Here is a 22857-nt window from a genome sequence, read left to right as displayed (position 1 = left end):
TTGGAACACATGAATGCTTGAATTACACGTCTGTCATCTACACTGTGACCTTCACACCTAGCTACACATATTTTCTACCCCTAACCCTGTGCCTCGGGGGGGGGATGGACATGCAACACATACTTTCAAACATCAAGGACAACCACGAAGCTTTGGACAGCTGTACATGGGTTTAGTCGGTCACCACAACTAAGGAGGCCTGCCAACTGGGATTAAGTCAACCATTGGACAATCACATCTACATTCATTTTTCAATTTGCAGACAATTGTCAACATCATTAGATCTCACTGACACATTTCTAAAATCAAGCACTTTGATGCAAACACCCATCTGGCCTTGACCTGCATGCACGCCTAAGACATTTCACTCAAGTGCCATGTAAATGGAGTACAACATGTGGAGCTAGATGCTGCGGGACAGTCACCCATACAGTCCTACATGTTCATTACTTAACAGGGATGCGCAAGTCTGTGTGTAAAACTGATTCATCACTGTTCTGTGTGAATTAGGGTATTACTTGCTGACTAAAGTATGACACTGGCCAGCTCCAAATCAATTTTCGGCATACATGTAGCAACAAATCACCTTGTTCACCTGCCCATGCCTATAGTGCAGCACTCGACTCCCAATATATGACTCTCCGCTGCTGAATGTCTAACTCTTCCATGGAACAATATGTCAAGTCACATATCAGATCATGTGCCAGCACATCATATCTTGCAATAAGTCCAACACACAGGAGTCAATCACACAACAGCTACAAACACAACACAGGACAAACATATTAACACTTACTGGATACGTCTGGGTCCGCAAATTGAGCCACTTCACCTATTTTGTAGGGGGCTGGTCCACCTGTAAAACATGGAAGGGTGATATGTGCTCAATGTCTGCGCACTGTACAAAAGTTGGAACAACAAATCACTGTGTGTGACATTTTATATGATAGAGCTGCACATCAGGCATGTACACACCGCAACAGACATACCACTGCAAACATGCATTGACACTGTCACTCCAGTGAGTGATAGACACAGTGTTAGGGCCAGTGCACACATGCACTGGCCCTAACAATCACGTGGTGCCAAACATGAATACTCAATGTTGTGCTTAATTCATTCCAGAGGGTACTGCATTTCATCATTTGTAATTGTGAGACACATGCAATGCCACATTCCTGGTGCACTGCAATACAGGTGACTCAAGTATTGTGGCTTATGCATCAAGGGCCAATGAGTAAGTGTGTGATGCTCATGTGGGTTGATTTGCGTTCATGAATTATTGTGCTTTCAGTGGTCCATGATAGGTGTGCCAGTGTTGTATGTAGGTTACAAATGCCACATTGGCAGTGTACCCTGAGCCATATATGCCCCCTATGACAACATGATGGCAAGGATCCTGTGTGTTACTTGATGACAATGTTACTCTACACATGGATTGGCCACTTTTCTAATTCAAAACAACAAAAAGATGTACGCTGACAGTGTCTTAGTTGATCCTCCTTGACAGAATGCATGGGCACAGGTGTAGTCATTGCACATGAAATGTGTTACTCTGGGCCCTGTGTACCTATATCAGGTATTGTAAATCGCACTTTGCCAGAATCAGAATCAGCAACTTAGAATTGCCAAGTTGGGTGATCAGTGGTAGTACAACCGAACTGACACTGTCTGCTAATAAAAACATGGGTTAGCAAATGTCCTACTTCTGCAATCATGATGAGGTAGGTCTCTATTTGAAAGCACCTTGGGGATGGTGGCACTCACAGGAATGCTGGCCTGCTGATCTTAGCAGACCACCATGTCTTACTGAGAAGTTAACATTTGTTCAAATGCTGCACTATATCAGCAGGGGTGTACCAAAAGTAAAATAACAACCTATTTCGTCCCTAAAATATTATAATGGAAGCGGTCAGTGGTCCCTTGCACAACATCATGCTCAAAAATAGTTTGTGACCATGCATTCATAAAGAGCAGGGATCCCATGATGACCCATTCACTTTACAAAACAGTTTGGCACAAAAGTGACACAGATGGTAACAGCACTAGCTCAGTACAAGCTATTGCGTCCAAGCCAAAAACTTTGTTGGGCCTTGCTACTCAATGATAGGATTTAAAACGCATACTCCAAAAAGCCACAAGATTAACCTGTTTTGTGCTACTGCAATCTGGAAGCATCCTTGCCCATTTGGGTTTGGCCATGTGAAAGATTATCTGTCCAGACGTAAACACACAGAAACAGTGAACTTAGTGCCAGATGTGTCATTTTTTTGTGTTGCATTTGCTTCATTTTTTACGCTACAGCTATGGAAATTAGCAAAAAAAAATTGATTGTAGCAAGCGTGCTATACTTTTGCAAAAGCAGCACAAGCAAAGTAGAAATATGGGCCTAAGATAATAGCGCAGGTTATGAAGAGCTTGGTACGTATGGCCATGAATAATGTTCGGACATTGTTCGACAAAACGGGGAACTACATTGTTTTCATGTATTACCATGTGAAATACATCCCATTCTTGGTACACTCACAGGCCCTGATTCATAATTTTGTTTGTGCTGCATTACCATCATCTATTGACGCAAAAGCGGCACTAAATTACAAAATAAATGTGTCTTTTGTAAGTTTGTGCGGCTTTTGCGTCAACAAATGACGATAATGCATTGCAAAAATTGTATAAATCAGGGCCACAGTTTGTTCAACTTGCATTCCACATGTCCACAAACATTGCATGCAGTATGTCACAAAATCTGCTACTGTCACTCCAGAGCATTGTACTCTACATATTAGTCAATTTTGTACTCACCAACGGGCCACCAATCACCACACCCAGGTGGTCCAGAAGGTCCTGCTTTCGGGCCACCATATCAGCCCAGCGATGCTTCAGCTGGTGGTCATTGTGCTGGCTGTTGAATATGCGCCGCAGGTGGAACAGCACCTTTGCCCACCTGAGACTTCTTGCCTCCGTGTGATACCCCTGTATTACACTGCCCCCAGACTCCAACATCAGGGCGAGGAAGTGGCACACCAGCCACACAAATGCCCCTAGCCCCTCCTCACCCATTTGCCCCAGACGTGGCCTTCCCAACATCTCAACAAAATTAGGAAAGAAAAGGGTAAAGAGGGAAAAACAGGGAAAGGAGGTAGGAAAAAAAAACACTTACACAGGATACCACAGACACTTACAAAACACCAAAATACAAAAATAAATAGCACACAGGAGACAAATTCACAATATGCACAGAGACAAGACACAGCCACACAGTCTAGAATAATCACAGACTGCAAAGTGAAAGTGAAAGTAAACCCACTGTACCATTTCTGCAAACAGGATATCCTATTACATCACCTCCTGTCTCAATTGCGGCCTGTTGCTTTGTATTGCATGTAATTTTATGACGCTTATGGGGTTTGCACCAATATTTTTTTAAGCATATGCCTGAAAATTCCCACGCATTCAAGGATCAATACATTTTAAATGGATAACCACATTCCTGGGGTGCATTGGTGGAATTAACACCAGTGACCAAATGATGTATAATGTGTGTGAGTGTCCTTTTTTAATGCATATGTGTAATATTTTGAGGCATATGCGTCTTTTTTGACTGTGTTTGTGTGATTTTTCATTTTTAACATGCATGCACCCTATCACTATACAAAGAAAGGATGGTATGACCTGCAGTGTGTGTTCTAGTGTTTGGGCACATGTGGCAGACCATACTACTGGGCCCATAATACTCATGTTATTGTGCAGGATTAGCTCTCTTAACTGACGCAAGAGCAACACAAACTTTGGAAATTAAATAAGAATTTTCTAGTTTGAGCAAGTGTTGCATCAATAGATGACAGCAAGGCTACGCTACTAAACAAATAGACTCATGGCCTGTGTGTTTATGTGTGTGAATTGTCTGTTCAAATTATTGTTGTGCCTCTGTGGGAACAGCATGAATACAATTTGGCGTAATGTGCATGTATGAATGTGTTATAAATGTGTATAACCACCAGATGCCATTCATTGAGGTACGTCAGTAATGATATGTGTTTGTATTATATGTCGTGTCTTATGCTGTGCGTACTTGCTTGACATTGGGGACAAAACCTTTCCCATGACTTACTATACACAGGAAAGATTAAGGCCGGTTGATAATGGAGATGTCAGATATGTTACCCCTAACAGGTAATGAAATGTTGGATACCACTTCATGTTCACTTGTGTGTATACTACCCATGAGTCAGGCACTTAAACATGCTAGGTAGGTACAATGTTTGTGACACGGAGTCTCAAACCCAATCCTAAAATTGTTATGTACACCACAGTTTGAGTCATGTAAATGACTTATATTTCTCCTTTGGCTGTGGAGGACCAGCAGACCATGCTGCATGCTGCATGTGTTCACATATTTCCAGTGGTTCATTGCACAAAGGTGTCCAGTGTGTGGCCATGTGTACCCTGTGTCAGTATTGGCCTCCATGTTGTCACGGTTACATGTAGTTCTAGTCATGAGTCTGTGGAGCCAACCCTTGAATTAACAGAGTATCCTTCAAAGTAGATTTGACCAAAAGCCAAAGATCAACTAACGGCACACATGGGGATAGTCCAGCTATGGCACAGCAGAACTTTTAGAACGCTGACTACAGAGGAACCTTGGTGTGCTCAAATACATTATGGATCAGTAATAGGAAACAGGCAGGTTTCATCACAACATTTGTACACAGGGTTGGCTCTGAAATTCCCACTACAACAGGGAACATCAGCGCCTCTGTGCTGATTAATCTCACAGCTAGTCACCTCGCAAGTCCCATCAAAAGGTGGCGGCAGAAGTGAATCTGTGTCTGGACCGTCAGGGCACAAACATGTTTTGTCCTTACATACACATTAGCAACCCTTGTTTGTTGTGCTGGAGGCACAGTACCAAATCCATGCATACAGCCATAGACCACTGTCACTGTTTGGCACTAATGAATACATGCAAAACCAGACAAGGGATGGGGCTGGATTAGGCCATTTGAATACATGTCCCAGAACAGAATACGATAAGTAAACTGATTAAACTATACTATACATTTGAGGATTCATCGTAGACCTACCAGACACAATAACCCAGGAGGAAACAGAGGGCATGGAAAGCAACTATGAGACAAATGTAGCCACAGGAAACCTCTATGGTTAACGCAAAGACTGGAACCAGTCTGGCTAACAGGATGCAGGCTCTGTCAGGAACAAACATGAACCAGGCAAATACACAGTGAGCAGACTCTGACTGGGACAAGCAGAAACAACACTGTGGGAACAAAAAACAGTTTCTGCTGTGGTCTGCACTGTTACACAATCCCCCAAGGGATCTGGTACACAAGTGATTTGTATGCCAATGCACAACAATGAAACCCAGAGAATAGCGGCTTCTAAGCAGTTCCAGGCAGCAGAAAGGGCAGGGCAGGTTCAAATGGCTGGTCTGCATGGAAGTACTCACAAGTCCTGGAGTTGAGAATTAAGTTAAAAGAGCCAACTGGACCTTTCACATGGGAAGCAATGGACAGCTGATTACAGGTCTTACCGACTACCAGGCAGTGCATTATCGGACCTGAAGTCCATGCAGACTGATGAACTATGACTATGGCATGCCATACTGAAGAGGGAAGCACACAAGATTCAGAATGGGAGTCTGGGTGTGTGTAGATGAAGATTCTCAGGGTACAGTTAGTCCATTTACATCACCCCCTAGAGAAGGGTGGGGCAAGACTTAAAACATGGCAGGGGCAGGACTTATTACCGGGGATGGACTGCGGAGGGCATGTCTTGTGAGCAATGCTTGTCATACCTGGGGCACTTGTGCTATCCATTTTCAGGTTTGATGCACTTCTTGTCACACATGCTACTTGCAGAGATAGCTGATGTCACACTTACTGCTGTCAAGGGTCTGCTCATACATTCCTGTTACCAATGCAATTGCACATCCACTGCCTCATGTATGATGCACTTTTTTACCTTGTGATTGATGGTGTCTTAGTTGGGTGTCATATGCTGCAATGGACCATGTTGGCAATATGGATGTGTCTCATAGCTGTGGTCCTCTGATATTGCCCTTCAAATGTGAAATAGACAGGATATATGTCATTAACACCGTGTGTGATGCTTGCTATACATTGATACCCATCAAATGTGATGTGGCTTTTGCAGTATGCCAATTTGTATTTCTGCAATGCTCCATGAGGCAATATTCTGATTATAATTCCTAGAGATCTAGTGATGCATAGATAATTACCCAGAGCATGATTGCGTGATGAAGTAAGGTGTTTAATTCCATATGATAACAAAGTGGTGATGGTGACTATAGTTAGAAGATGTTTTGTACGATCTGTTGTCTGTGACGCAATCCTGCAGCTGTGTTTGGATGTTCGCCCTCATTTTCCCGGAAAGCATCATGCTCCTCCTCTTCAGGCATTTGTTGATCTGGTTCATAGAGGGGAATGTTCCTTCTCACACAAATGTTGTGCAGGATGGCACAGGTCAAAATGATCTTGCAGACCATTTTAGGGGAATATAGGAGGCTGCCTCCGGTAATGTCCAGACACGTCAATCTGGACTTCAGGAGGCCAAAAGGTCACTCAACTATGGTGCGTGTCCTACGATGTGCCTCATTATAGGCACGCTTTGCTGCTGTGCTTGGGTTGGCAAATGGGGTCAAGATCCATGGCTGGATCCTATAACCCTGATCAGCTGAAAGAGAAAATTAGTATTTGTTGTTGGTTGCACCGTGATTGTCACTTTGCATGGCAGTTGTTATCTTGTGGCGTCTGTGACATCTGTGACTCAATCTGTGTTTGTGGTATTGTGCGGGATCTTAGGCTTCTGTGATGTTCTTTCTGCATTGGGTTGTTTGACTAGCAAAACTGGTGTTTGGCTGATTGACATGATATCTGTGGTATATTTAGAAACTTGCTGTTCAGTGTGTAACTCCCATGTGTTATGTAGTGAGAAAAAAGTGTCCGTGTGCCGTAACTGGAGATGACATGATACTTCCACACACACAATAGATTCCACTGTGGTGGTAACATGGTTGCACTATGTGGCCTGAACATCCCATCCAATTTGACATATGTAATTGGAAGTGAAATGCAACAGTGAGACCCTTTGATTTGGCTAGGTGACAATGCACAACACATCTCCAGACGTTGGCAGCACTGAAGTGTTCACAATTGACAATGCACAATAATCCCATGTGTGACAAGTTCTATGCAAACATATTTTTGTTCCCTCACCGAGTTGGCTCATGTGCAGCCGTGCACCTACACTACTGAACTTGCTCCAGGTAAGCTGGCTACCTTGGTTGTGGGGGTTAAGGTTTTCGTGTAGGAAGGTCCTTATGCCTGGACATCTGTAATGTATATGGGGAATTGTCTCAATCCATATGTGTATCAGTGTGCACTTAGCATTAGTTTCAAATCCACATGTTTTCATTGCACAGTCCACTTCCTTATTGCTAGCTAGCAATGTCACCCCAGGAGTGATGTGAGATGTTGGTACTGCCTCAATAGTTCCATGTCACCTTCATTAGAGTCAGCGTCATCATGCTATGTGTCTCGTGGTGCTTGACCTGCAGCAACACACATTACACACCCCTTACACAGGACGTATTGCTTGGAAGTGTGTGGGATTAACTGTAGCCTTATGTGATATTGAAAGGTTCATCTTCCAAGTTGTACTGCCATTTTAGGCCATGTCATTGTCATTATGTGGCTTTAAATTGGTCCAGTGTGGCTCTAGAGTGACATCTATTGTTATTGCATCCGTCATTTGTCCATAGGGGTGTATCCCATTGGGTCAGGATATCAAACATGACTACCAGTGTCATACTTCAGTGTCTTCCTGCCACGTGTCAATGTAGTGGTGTATGTATTGGGTGTCCTACAGGGTTGCTGTGCTGTTTGTAAATTACTAGTTTTCTGTACTTACCAACAAGTATGCCATTGCCATATTGTCCATCCTGGAAGTGCCGATTGATGGTGCTGTGGCGGAAGATGAATGAATCATGTACACTCCCAGGAAACTTTGCCACAATGTTGGTAAACAATCCACGGTGATCCACAATGGCCTGCACATTGATGGAGTGTGTGTGCTTCCTGTTGCATTATAGGTGCTCAGTTGCAGCAGGTGGCACAATACAGACATGTGTGCAACAATGGCACAAAGCATGTGCAGGAAGTCATTAATTTGATAAAACCCCTGTTTGGCTCCTGCTGCTTCTGCTGTGTGTTGGGGAAGCTGATGTGGCGAGGTGTGTGGGAGATGATGGCATCAAGTACTTTGGGAAGGAAGGCAGAGAATGAGGGCTGTGAGAGCCTGGCAACCAGGGTACCAGTGGTTTGAAAAGAACCACTTGCCAACATGTGCAGGACAGCTAGCAGCTTGGTCTCCGGTGGAATGATGTGTGGTGTCCGCAAGCTGGCTGGCAACTGTGGCTCAATGTGGCGCATCAGCTGTTGTATGGCTTGCCAGTTTAGTCTGTACCTCTGGATGATGTCATGTTCCCTGAGGCCCTGAAGGGTTGTCCTGGTCCTGGATATCCTCTCCTGCCTTCTGCATTGCCTTTGGGGTCCATGTTGGTGTGGTGGTAGCTGCTGCTGTTGCTCCTGTGCTCTGTGTCTTCGAGCATGCTGCATGAGCAGCACCTCCATGTATTCCTTTTTGAGCAATGATGTTGCTTGTGTGAGTTTTCCTTAAGTAGTGGTGTGTGTGCCCCCATTTTATTTGGCGCGAATCGGGATTTGCGTCATTTTCTGGCTCCACCTACCAGATGTGCGCCATTTTTGCCCGGTTGGATAAATATGGCGCACGGGTGTTTAAGTAATTTTTGGGACGGGAATGCCTACCTTGCATCTCATTGACGCAAGGCGGTTTCACGCATCCAGACAATGGCGCAGACTAGGATATTTTGACGTTAGACGGGCCTAAGTTATATAATTTACCAGGCTTTATTAAAGAGGGGCTAAGCAGATGGTTGAAACTCACATATTAAGTTATTGTGCACACGCACTGACATTATGAAGCTGAGATGCAGTATTCACAAAGCTTATATTTCCTCATCATTCATTTTTTCTCAGAATCAGGGTTCAGTTTTGTTGATTTTAGTTTAAATAATCTGCTGCTTCTCTTAGATGTTTTTGCATCATCATTTAACTTATGCACTTTCAACCATTCTCTTACGTAGGTTTGCATTGTGCTGGTTGTAGGAATCATACATCATGGCTCACGTAGGCATCTGCCTAGGGCGTCAAAACATGGCACAAGAGAACATAACCCAATCTATCATCAAATTCATTATTGCACGCACTGTTGTGCAATGGGTTTTGTTAGGCACGCTGATGATTAAAAGATTTACAGTAGCCTAATCCCAGTTATTATAAACCCTAATATCAATCCCAATTTATGGAGAATGAAATATCTCTGCTTCTTTTCAGATAAGCAAAGACATTCAATTGCTTATTGAATAAAAATTGTATACAAAAAAGAATGTTTGTTGAACTGAAATCAAATTAGAAAGTCAAAAGCACACAGTAACTGGAAAATGAAAGTTACAATATTTTCAAAAAGGGATAGAAGAGATTTTAAAGCGAAATGCGGGGGAGACTATTACATGCATTTGCTTTTATAGCTCGGCACAGTCAGCCGCAATGCATCTTGAGGACTGGGAAAATGTTGAAGAGCTTTTAGGCCCTTATGTACTAATGCATTTTCCCTCAGACGCAGAATTACAAAACCCTTTAATACATCAGGCATTTAGAACTTAAAATCTTTCTTTCAGTGAACGAAGAGCCTCTTCCTTTACTGCTCTTCAGACATTTAAGTGCCTTTCGGCTTGACTTCCTAATGGGTGCTTTAGTCTGATTGTTCTTTGTTACAGAAAAATGGATAATCAGAGACATTTATATGGCATGCTTGCAAAGATGGCATTTAGACTCGTAATCGATGAAAAGTTCTGCATCACTTTTTATTTTAGCAGCCTTCTTTTTCTAGTTTTAGTTTGTGTTCCACTTGCTGTCAATTGGTCCTTTTTCGCGTTTGAAATCATTCTCCATTTCACCGGTCTCTTCTCGTGTTTTTTTTTTATAACGTCTGAGATGAGCTGCTTTGTGGTATCCCTCCTGTACCTCACCTACTGTGTCATTCTAGAGCCAGGAGCATGAGCTACAACAGTACAGCTGTGAAAGACAGGCACACTCTAGCACACTCATGGATGAAATCAGTGAGCAACAGTATCACTGGAGATTCTTCAAAACACTCATGGGATTCAGGAAATTCCCTCAAGGATGCCCCGAAACATCATAACTACAATGTTTCTTTAGGTAGTATATTCGGGATGCATCTCGCATCATTTAATTGTTGCAAGATGTTTTAGTAGTACCAGATCTTGGTGGAATGTGTCCCTTACAGAAATGATGGTAGATGCTCTATCTCTCTCAGTGGGGGCAATATGATGCTGTAAAGAAAACTATTGCCTTCAATGTTATGATACGATATTGGTGATAACTTTAAGACTTTGCTCTCATATTCACTTTACAATCTTGCGCTCATGATTAAGTGATTGGCAAAAAGTGCCCCGTGGTGGGGCATGTTGGCTATTGCACCACCCACTGAACGTAGAGCATGACCTGATGATAAAGTATGTCACCTTGGTGGGTGAGGGTCTGTGCATTCTGAAAAGGATATGCCTGATGGTTTGAACGATCAACACAAATAACCTGGGGCTACATTTATCAACGTTTTTGTTTGCAACTTGCAGTTTGCGAGTCGCGAAACCGTATGTAGTATAGTGTCATTGACACTATTTGAGACTCGCAAGGGGGTCGCAAATGCCCACCTCATGATTATTCATGAGGTATGTTGCAATTTGCGACCGCTTGGGAATGTCAGCCCTCACAGGGATGGTGGCCTGCTGGAGACATCAGACCACCATGTCATTGACTGCTTTTAAATAAGGCAGTTTAAAAAAAAAAAAATTGTAATGCAGCCTGTTTTCCTTAAAGGAAAACGAGATGCATTACAAAAACAAAAAATGAAATGTTTTTGTTTCATTTTTTCAGTGACATTCACAAAGGGGAAGGGGTTCCATGGTGACCCCCTTCCTGTTAGCGAATGTGTTATCACCAGTGTGACACTGCTGCTAACTGTGATTGTTTTGCGACCGCATTCGCGGTCACAAAACAATCATGCATGGGACTGCGAGTCGCAATTAGGACGGGAACACCCCTTCCTAATTGCGAGCCGCAACCCTGTTTTGTGATTCGGTAAAAAGGACACAAGAAGACCAGCAGCAAAGAAGACCGAAGGCTCGAGAACAGAAGCCCTGCTGCATCAAGAAAAAAGGTGCCAACACCTGCCTGCTGCACCCAGGACTTGACAATCACTGTTGAGGGGTTGCTCAGGCATCGTACAGACTCTAAAACCCCCCAGAGGACTGCTACTCTTCTAAAGATTGCAGAGGATCTCCCTTCAGAGAGAAGACATCACTCTTTTGCATCAAAGATCCAAAAGCCAGTGAAGTCTAATTTACTGACTGGCTACTGACCAAGGAACCAGACACCGCAGTCAGACCAAATTTCACCTTGCGAACTCAGAGAACAAACTCTGCAAGTGTGTCAAGCTTAGTGGCTTTGTGACTTCTAGTGGCTGAACCATGCAATAACCAGTGGTACTGGACCCCAACATTAGACACCCAGAAGAACAGTCCACTCTGGACTGCAATAGGACCAGGAGGAAGCCCAAGTCAAGGTACTTCAGAAAACACCAGAACTTCCCACTAGAGTGACTCTGCTGACCTGCAAGCAACACAAAAAGTGACCTACCCCCTACTTTCAAGGGTATCTTTGTGCACAGCCTTTGGCTCACCAATTCGCTCTGCACTTGGACACCCTGTGCCCTGCACCAAGATCCAGCTGTATTCTAAGGGTCTCCCACCCCTTGTGACCTAGACAATCCAAGGGGACCCACAGGACTGACCTTGAAGTCTACCTGTGCAGTGCTTTTCCAAGTGGTCCCACGCAAAGGCCTTGCACCAGCTCCAAATAAATTTTTCAGGTGCTCCTGCCAAAGCCGGGTGTCACCCAAAGTTCTCCAGCTGGTCCACTGGGCCCACCGATGACCTCGACCTACATCCAAGAGGAGATATAGGTAAATGCATTGTCTGATTTTATATGCATTTTAAAAGTATTTCTTCATTGGTTGTTGTGGTGCATAATCATGCACAAAAATTAGACATTTTCTAAACTTTGAAAATTCATAATTTAAAAGGTACTTACCCAATTTTGATGATCTTGGTCCTAAACATTTTAAACAAAAGTGAAGTATTTATGTAAAATATTCTTGAGGTATTTTTGAGTGTGTGTTTTCATTTATTGATACTCTTAGTGCAAAAAATGTTTTGCACTTCTCCAAGATTAGCCTAACTGATCGACCGAGCTATCATAAAAATTAGAGCAGTACGTGGTCTTGTTTTTACCTCTGTATACCAATGTGTGGTTGCCTGGACCCTCTCTACAACGTACAACATTTTGCACACTAGATAGAGGGCCAGTCTCCTACAGGCACCCTTGCACCATGGTGCAAGGATACCTGCATTGCATGCAGGATTGTTTTTGTGTGGGAAGGGACATCTTCCTGCACAAACACAATCCTGAGAGGCGTTTTACTCTTTCTATGTGCACATGTGGAAAGAGGAAAAAACAAGAAGAATTAAAATATTTCTCCTCGTTATGCCTGCTCTGGGGAGGTATAAGGTTTTGGGGCTCCTCAGGTTTACGTGATTAAGTAAATCTGAATCAGTATCAAAATCCATGGGTGTTCCATGGGAAAACCCACTGCAACATCCATGGAATTTGTCTCTGGTGCAGAGTAAGGCAATGCAGCAACTGTCTTTCTACATATGAGGCCATGCAAAGCCACACAAAGTTGCTTTGCATGGGCTCATAGATATGTTTGAGAGGCTTGCACCACTGGACTGTCAAATACAGTGATGAACCAGCAGTGCAAGCCTTTCTTAAATATGCCCCATTGTATACAACAATCTATACCCACTCCTGAGGAAAGCTTCTGCAGATTTTCTTTGCTGGTAGTTCCTCTAACTTTTGTGGTGGGCTCCTCAGGTTTCAACAAAGTTGGAACGTGGTTGTATCCTCACGCAATCACAGAGGCAGCACGGACACTACAACCTGACATTAGCTTTGCTTCCATTGAGTGCCTAACGAACCTTAAAGGAAGAGGATAGGAAACAAACAATAGACTAAAATGTGAAACAAAAAAAAAATAATGGAAATTGAGTGTGCATTGTCTGTGAAGAAAGTAGACATAGAGTTCACTAAAATTGTCATAGAATGGTGGGAGTTTGCTAAGTATTAAAAATGATCTCCTGCCTTCATAAGTTGAATGTATAACTTCTGTAGATCAACATGTACACCTATACAGTGCTGGGCCACTGGTGCTGGATGAATAATAACTGCACATTTGCCAGCTACAAATGAAAGCCCACATATATCTGACTACAATGTACTGTTACTGTTCTGTACTAAGGTTATTTCCAGGTATCTTCAAATCCAATTATTTTTTTGGGCATGTCCGTAGCTTGTCTTGTACTCAAATTGCACCTTTCCAGAACCTCAATGAAATTCTTTCCTTCAGCAATAAAGTCTCCATTGACATCTATATAGGTTTCTTTACATAGTTTGTGAATTTATAAGTATATTTACACAGCCTTGCCCCACAAAGTGTTTGTGTACCAGCACAGGTGCTTCCTGGTGTGCACTGACGCTATTTCTGCTCACATAGGGCCAGATTTATACTTTTTGACACAAAACTGTGCAAATGCAGTTTTGAGTCAAAAAGCTTAGCGCTGGCTAGCGCTATTTGTTTAGTGCGTCTGTACATCATATCTATACCATGACACACAACGGCACTAAAAACAAGTCAGAGTCAAAATTTGTGATGTTAACCATTGCGCCTTGCCGTAAGGCAAAATGACGTTAAAGTCACAAAAATGACTCTAACCTGTTTTACGGCACGTAAATATGCAGCAAAATGGATATGCACCATTTTTAACCGCAGTAGCGTCAACTTCAGACGCTAATGCAGAAAATATTGCAAAGGAGAGGGAAAATGGACCCAGAAAGCCAGGAGAGACCCCAGGGTGATGCCATTCAACCAGAAACCAGCCAGGAGGACACACACAAGTCCCAGGGGAGGGAGAAGAAAAAGTGCAAGTGCAGAGGAGCTTGAAATACTTGTGAGAGAGGTGACAGAGCACCAACATCAACTCTTCGTCACCTCCAAATTGCCGTTTGGCAGGAAAGAGGCAATCTGGCATCAGATAGCTGACAAGATCAACAGTGTGGCAGAGGTGAGGAGAACCGTAACTGAGTGCAAGACACGCTGGCATGATTGCAAGCGAAGGACCAAAGGAGAAAATGGCAAGGAACAGGAAGTCAGCACTGCAAACTGAGGTGGATGTCCAGCACTACAAGAGGACCTGAACCAGATGGAAGAGATGGTTGCAGCGGTCATCCTGGAGAAACTGGTCACTGGAATCGCAGGACAGCGCAAACTACCAGAAACCACCACAAATGCAGGGTAAGTTGCATTGGGGAAATTAATGCAAAATTGTCAAGTGCAAGAAGGGGGAGTCACATAGGACACACTCAATGCATGTCAAAGGAACACATAGAGACACATTGCACATGAATCAAGTTGCACCATTCAAACATAAGCAAAACATGTACATACACCTTGGTAGTGCCATGCACCACAACACATACACAACCTGGGTGTATGTTAATCACCAGGGTTACATACCTACATGCACATATGCAGCACATGGGATAGAAGGCATGTCTAATTACTTTGCCTCTGGTGATGTAATCACAACTTCCCTTGCATATAGTCAAACAAACCCTACCAACATGACCAAGACATCAAAGACTAGGAAGTCAGTCAATACCATTCCTGGGGTTACATCATGGTGATGTCCCTTGCAGAAACACCTTGCAACTGCCTTGGCTCATTGCCAAAACACATGTGTGCTGCATCTCACAGCACACAACTCATTGCAACCTTTCCCAACATTACCTAGACATGTGCTGGAAGCACCACCACCCCGCACATAAACAACACATCATCATAAGGCAGCCACTACTCCATCATGCAGTAAGGATGCCTCTCTGGCTGCAGAGAAAAGTACTCTGGGCAGCCGCTGGGGGAATTGCAGGGTGGTCCTGTACCACAGGAAACATGCCACTACCCAGTGTAACTAAACTGGTATAGTGTGGTGCCACATATTGTGACGCTGGTTAGAACTGTGCCACTAGAGATAATATGGTCACAACAAATACAGGCTTAGCCCACAATTACTCTGACACAAACATGTGAGACACATAGGAATGGGGAAATAAGCACACAAATACAACACATGGTGTAAATCTGTGAACATAATTGTGTACAATTTCACATTGACGGGCAGGGAATGGTGTATGGGAAAGTCTGGTGTTGGTAAGACTGCTAGTGCAGTGTACACTTTGCGGTTGGCAGTATGAGTTACACACTGGGATGGCGGGTGGAAACCTGTCTGCTCATGGCAGCTCTGTAGGGCAGTTACCACTACATTGTTGATGGATCAAATAGAGTCAGCGCCAGTCTTGGGGTGCACTGGGTGTGACAGTAAACGCTGCTCTTAGCCCTGCAAATCAGGCAGTGGAAAGTGCAAAGGAGCTGGGCATGGGGCCCCCTGCACTGCCCATGCCAAGTGCATGTACTGTGCATGGGCACTCAGGGGCACACCAAACCACTTCACCACCAACCTTTGCATGGGGGTTTCACTGCCATGCAAAGGCTGGTGGAAAAGTGGGAACATACCTGGAGGGTAGCGCTGATCGTAATACTGGTCTGGTGTCACAAGACAGGTGGCATTGCCATTCTGTATGCTGCCGGCAACCTGCCTGTGCAAGGCCATTGGCCCATGGGGCATTCCTCATGGACAACATGTACGACTACTATCTGCGCTGTTGAGGGTGGTCATATTGACAATGGCAGTCAGGTGGTCATAGGACTGCCGGATTTGTAATAAGGGTCCATGTATGCACTAGTATAACGACCTGCAAAATCACCATCAAACTAGTTCGACGCCCTGACCTAAGTTCAACTTTAGTCAACTGGCTATGTCCATTAATTATTCTCCATCAGGCACTGTCATGTAGAAAATGATGTACACAGCAACAAATGATACCCATGCTGGCCATCCCTGGGTCCACCCCTGTGCCTGTGTCAAAGTAACTGAACTGCCATAATGCTGCATTTCTTGCATCATAGTGCAAGGATGCCTGCATTGAGGGGGAGATCATAATTGTGTAGGAAGGAGCATCTTCCAGCACAGACAGAAACTGAAATGGAAATCTGCCAGGTCCATGTGTGTTGTGCAATGTAGCACACATACACATACATCAACATGATGAGCAATGAATGGAAACAACAGCATAGTGCCTCCGTAATGCCATCCCTGGGGTTGTGTAAGGTTTTGGCACCGCCCTGGTGTTTGTGAAACATGTACAACTGGGACAGGGTGATATTGCTATGTGTGTTGCCGTGGGTTGACCACTGCAATACCCATTGCAAGGTCCTACCATTCAAATGGATGCATAGGAAGGATCCACAATCACAAGATGGCTTCAAGACACCAAAAGGATTTACATTACACCTAGTAAATATGACACAGCCAATTGTGCCACCTGAGCGTCCCCTCATGTGACACTCAGGTGTGGCAAAGGGCTGATAGATTGCAACTATGATGACAGGAACAATGTTTGGGTAGTAAGTTGACAATGAGCCTCCAATAACAAGTCTGTGACGTGACATGTCAACTGCCACAACATTGAAAGATTGATTTTAACTCATCTCATTGCAGAGGTTGGTGGTTCTCCTGCTGATCTGCCTGTCTTGTAGTTCCCTGATGACCCGGATGACCAGCTGACAGCCATCAGCCAAAAGACCATCCAAAAAACCTTCGTATCCCTTCAAACACCACCTCCAATTGGAAGTAGAACAAATAATGTGGCAGCCATCCCAGATCCCCACCCAACACCCTAATAGAACAACCTGCCAGCACGACACAGCTGAAGACTCTGATGACCCAGGGACCAGCTTTGAGAGACCAGTGATAGGAGTCCAGCCGGAGCTGGCCAAACAGGTGTGGGTAGGGATGGAGACTGTGGCAGCCAGCCTGGAGGGAATGTGCATGTGCCTCGTTATGCCCAATGAACACACAGCAGCCAAACGAGGCACACACTCCCCCTGCATGGAGTCCAGCAGTGTCTGAGGGACATAGCTGCTACCATGAGAGAGAGGCCACAACAACTGCCCTCCCAAACTGGTAGAAGCGTGATTGAGAACAAGCAGGACACCATGCACCTGGAAGTGGCCTCCCTCAGGGCAGACATGGCTGCCTACCACTGGGATGTTGATGCTATCCTGAAAAATCAGCAGCTCCTCCTTGCTGCAGTGATGCCATATGTTGTTCCACAAATGGCAGCTGTCTGGAATTGGTATTCCACATCTTGGACCATTGAAGTGTGTGTGGCCTCCTCTACCTCCCCACCACCACCATCAAGGGCAGAGGAGACACCAGAGGATGAAGATATGGAACAGATCAGCTTCACTCGAAAGAGTTCGCGGTAGCACCAGCCCATGCCACATGGGCAATGTTGTCCTTTGTCCTGTGCTTGAGATCATGCCAGTGTTACCACAGTTGCATAAGTGCACTCTTCACCCACACACTGCTGAACGGTCTGCTATAGACTGTAATTGTCTCTCACTTACCAATTGGCAATTTCTGTTCCTCTGCACTTGACAACACTTCTCCCAAGCATGTCCCATGACATGTCCCTCAATCCTGGACTTGGGTTGTGTCACAATTGTATGGATTTCACAAATGGGGTCACTGACCTGGACATTGTAAATATCGCACTACAACACTTGTAAATAAACACCTTCTACTTATTGTGATCCATCTACTACGCTAAGTAATTGTGATGTGTGTACCCATGTTATTGGTCATAGAATATTAGTGCAGTAAGAGTGCAGGACTGTGGGGGCACAAAGCTATACACAAGGTCCCTAACATGACAAATGTTTATGCTGGTCTCAACCCCTACAAGTCAAAAGTGAAGAACACATGTATGCTTCCCTCACTATATACAGCAGGAATGGCTGTAAAGCACTTCTAGCGTAATATTGCCAGCTGGGAGTAGCAGTAGAACACATTGGTGTGAAACAGAGGTACCTAACCTCATTAGTGATTGCCACCACTCAGTTTTGCAGGATAGAGTTTCAATTTAGGCTGTTGTCAGATGTGCCACAGTTCCCGACATTCCTACACAGGGCCCCAACACTGACAGCTGAAGTCCCACACCTACCTGTTCAATACAAAGTAAACATAGTCATCTTGAGTGGTGGGTACACTGGATGGCAGATGCATGGACCATTAGATGTGTTGTTGCTGCCAATGTGACAGATCAGTTGTCAATAGGTGATGCACATGTCAAGAGAGGTATTCGGAGGCAGGACGGAATCCCTAGGCCAATCCCCAATTTACACTGTGCACTCATTGGAAGACCCTGAGACACAACAGAAAATGTATGGGAGAATGCAAAAATGTTTATTACAATTTCAAGGAACATAAAAAATAAATAAAACCTACCCTATCCTAAATTAACCTATTCTGACTATACTTATCCAACAACTAAAGCTATCTATCTTATGCTAATTTTAATTTACACATTGAACACCACACTCCAAACAGTGGCCTCCCACCCCTTAAGTTACAAGGCACATGCAGGACAACAAATACTAATGCTACACATATTCCAACTAACCCTAAACAAATATTTATTTTTTTGTACATTTTTTTTTAATTCAATTTATTTTTCATTATTTATTAAAGAAAACACATAGGGGGTCATTCTGACTCCCGCCGGCCGCGGTAACCGCAGGGCTGACGGGAGCCGCCAGAATTCCGCTGCGCGGTCAGAAGACCGCCGCGGTTATTCTGAGTTTCCCGCTGGGCAGGCGGGCGACCGCCAGAAAGCCGCCCGCCCGCCCAGCGGGAAACCCCCTTCCAAGAGGATGCCGGCTCCGAATGGAGCCAGCGGAGTGGAAAGGGTGCGACGGGTGCAGTTGCATGGCAGACACTGAAAATCTTGGTGGGGCCCTGTTACGGGGGCCCCTGCAGTGCCCATGCCATTGGCATGGGCACTGCAGGGGCCCCCAGGGGCCCCACGACACCCCTTACCGCCATCCTGTTCCTGGTGGCCAAAACCGCCAGGAACAGGATGGCGGTAAGGGGGTCGGAATCCCCATGGCGGCGCAGCAAGCTGCGCCGCTGTGGAGGATTCCCCAGGGCAGCGGGAAACCGGCGGTACACCGCCAGTTTCCCGTTTCTGACCGCGGCTGTACCGCCACGGTCAGAATGCCCAGGGATGCACCGCCAGCCTGTTGGCGGTGCATCCGCGGTCCCCGGCCCTGGCGGATTTTACCGCCAGGGTCGGAATGACCCCCATAGATACCCCAAAATTACTGCCCACTCACAAATTAACACATAATAATTAAAAAAACAACCCCCAACTACACTTATCCTATCTAATCTATATACCTGCTCTAACCTAACCTAATAAAATATAAAAGAACATCATAAGGGAGGGGACAGAACTTGGAGGTGGCAGATCAGATAAAAGTCAAATTTTTGCCTTTTTTTTTATGTATTTCAACATCTTCTTATTTCCGGCAACCTCTTCCTCCAATCTGTTCAAACATTTGAGTACAAGGTACACGTCCCTCTGCAGATCCTGCAGCAACTGAGTTGCTATGGCAGCAGGTGGTGTGGGCTGTTGCGCTGCTGTGGTGACTGTTGCAGCCAATGTTGTTGGGGTGGTGCCAGCTGTGCCCTCTGCACTGCTGATGAGCCTGGAGCTTCCTGAGCCTTTTCAGGCAGTGTGTGGACCCCATGTGGGAATGCCCACCATTCCCCTGTTGCTTTCTCTGCACAGAAGCGGTGACCCATGCGTCTGTAACCAGACTCCACTGCCAGGATGTGGCGGTACCTTACTGCCCTCTTCTTAAAATCAGGCCTCTTCTCATTGGTCATGTTTGCAGCTGTAATATGGAGACAAGCAACTATCAGTGTCAGCATTGTGTGGAGTCTGGACAGATTACTAGCTTAAACTGCTACATTTATTTACACATGCACTCCAACTCACATTCCAGAAAAGACAAAGGCCCTGTAATGTCAACGCTGCCTTTGCATCAGATTTGTGATGCTAAAGTGACGCAAACCTACAAAATGAATTAAGATTTTGGAAGTGTGCACCGCTTTTGCATAAAAGAATTATGCAAAGGCAGGGCTACCTTTACATTGATCAGGCCCACATTTCCTCATCATCTGTGTCTATTTTCAACCATACATCACCAGTAACTTGGACATGTCATTGGGACGATGGGATGCTGTTGGTAACCATAAGGGGACAGAGCAGATAGGTACACATGCAAGCCTGATCAACATGACTGTCACGTACACAGTGAACATCACATCTACCTGCAAATTTGGTATTCCTCTCCCCGTGCCTAAGGGGGAATGGCCATGCTATCGATCATCTCAACAGTCCTAGTCATCTACCAAGGCCTGACCACTCATACATGGAGTCAAGGAGTGGATCATATGTTAGGAGGGCTGCCAACTAGGGAGCTGGTATCCATAGGTCAATCACATCTACATTCATGTGTCCAGGTGTAGACACCTGTTAATACAGGATCTGCCACTACTATTCCTTTCATATCCACTTCCATGCCAGCCCACGTTGGGCCTTGACCTGCATGCAAGCCAATTACATTCCACAAAAGTGATACATACATGGAGTGCAAAAGATGGAGCACTGTGCTTGGGTACAATTGCCAGTCCAGTCCTCCACCTTCATGACAATACAGGGATGTAGCAAACTAGGATCAATATGGTGCATCCCTGTGTTGTCACCTATGCCTGGGCACATATTGCTAACATACGACAATCCAGGGAGCCTTGCTTCATGGGTCATAGTTGGCTGTGTTGAGGAGGAGTTTAATCAAGTGCCTGAAGGGACACCTTCCAACACATTACAGTAACAGAGAAAGAAGACATAGGAATAGATGTGTGCTGCCTCATGCATCAGCCATTGGAAATTCCCAATCGGAGGATACATGACAGTATTCATCCTAATTGCACATTGCTAAGGCCCCCCCTTGAGGGGGTGCTGAATTTGGCACTCACTCTGGTGTGAGCAAAACATTTGATCTGGGACTGCGTCTAAATGCAATGGGACTTGCTGGGGTTGTGCCACAGCAACACCCATTGCAGCTTACCAGGCTGCCCCAGACATCAAAGTCTACTAACACCTCAGTTAGAGCAAATTTGGCTAAGTCCATGCTAGTGGTGGCGTTAGCAGGGTGCAATGAGGAGAAAAGTTGGCAGGTCCCCTTGTTTGTTGCTCTTATTATGCCTGCTGCACTCCGCAACACGCAGAGTAAGAGCAAATCACATTTGGATATGTTATTTTGTGCAGGAGGGTGTCCTTGTGTTGCCATTGTACACTATTGTCAATCCAGTGATGGAGAAGTACATGGGCATAGACATACCGTTCAACACAGACACACTTGCTCTGTGGTCAGAGGATGCATCTGGGTTTGCAGGTTAGTGAGTGATGTGGCAGAGAGGGAGGTGATGCAGTACAGCCTCATACTATCAATGAGGAGTTCTAGGCCAGTGGAACAGATCCTGCACATCTGTGGGGTATTGGGGCGGTAGAGGCTGTCTGTGGCTGAACATGAACTGGAACATGGGACTGCCAGTTGTCTCTTTCCAATTCATGTTCAATCTCCCTTACATGACTTTGCCCAATGACACAAAGGGGCCAATAGGACAACAGTGGTGCAGCACCTGGGAATTGAGTAATGAAAAGCAAGAGCTGCCTTTGTGTCATTTTCCAATGCATAAGCAACTATACATTACAAATTATGTGTTTGAGTTTAATTTTGTGATGCTAATGCATCTCACATGATTCCAGTCCCTAGTGCAGCCCCATATGATGTGTGCCCCTTAGCACACCCCTGACAACACCATGTGTGGGCCGTCTATTCAAAAATTCTGCAATGATCATGCGTTGATTAATTCATGACTGATGTGGCAAAGTTGTCTCATGGAATCAAATGCCCTATATTCATTGCCCCCTAAGGTGGGTAAACCCCCTTTGCAAACATAATGGCTGGGGCAGGGGTCATGTGTGTGAAATGTTGACAAAGATTCACTATGCATGCATTGCGCCACTTTGTTGACACAATCCTGGGAAAATATGGTAGGGTGGTGGTGCCTTGGCGTTTAATACATGACACTATGCTGGTGCATAGGTGATGCTATGGGCTCTGAAGTGTGTGCCTTCATGACGGTTGTGCAGGACTCATCAAACATCTGACCTGCATTGGTATCATTGTTGGACATGTGAACTCCAGGCCTGAACTGGCGCAGATACTCTTCATACTGGTTGCATACAACCTGTCCATAAGCACTGCATGCAGCACTAAAACTTATCTGCTACTGTCATTCAAAAGCAGTGAACAGTCACTAGTATGCCAATGGGAGACTTACAAACAGTTCTGCCAATCTCGATCCCAGGTGATCTAGCAGATCCTGATCCCTGGCCACCAGATCTGTCCAGCAATGCTTCAGCTGGTGCTCATTCCTGCTGGTTTTGTAGATACGTTTCAGGTGGTGTAGCACCTTGCCCCACTGCAGCCACCTGGCCTCTG

The sequence above is a fragment of the Pleurodeles waltl genome, chromosome 9 (assembly GCF_031143425.1).
Source record: "Pleurodeles waltl isolate 20211129_DDA chromosome 9, aPleWal1.hap1.20221129, whole genome shotgun sequence".
Taxonomy (NCBI): Eukaryota; Metazoa; Chordata; class Amphibia; order Caudata; family Salamandridae; genus Pleurodeles; species Pleurodeles waltl.
Note: the sequence above shows the minus strand (reverse complement) of the source record.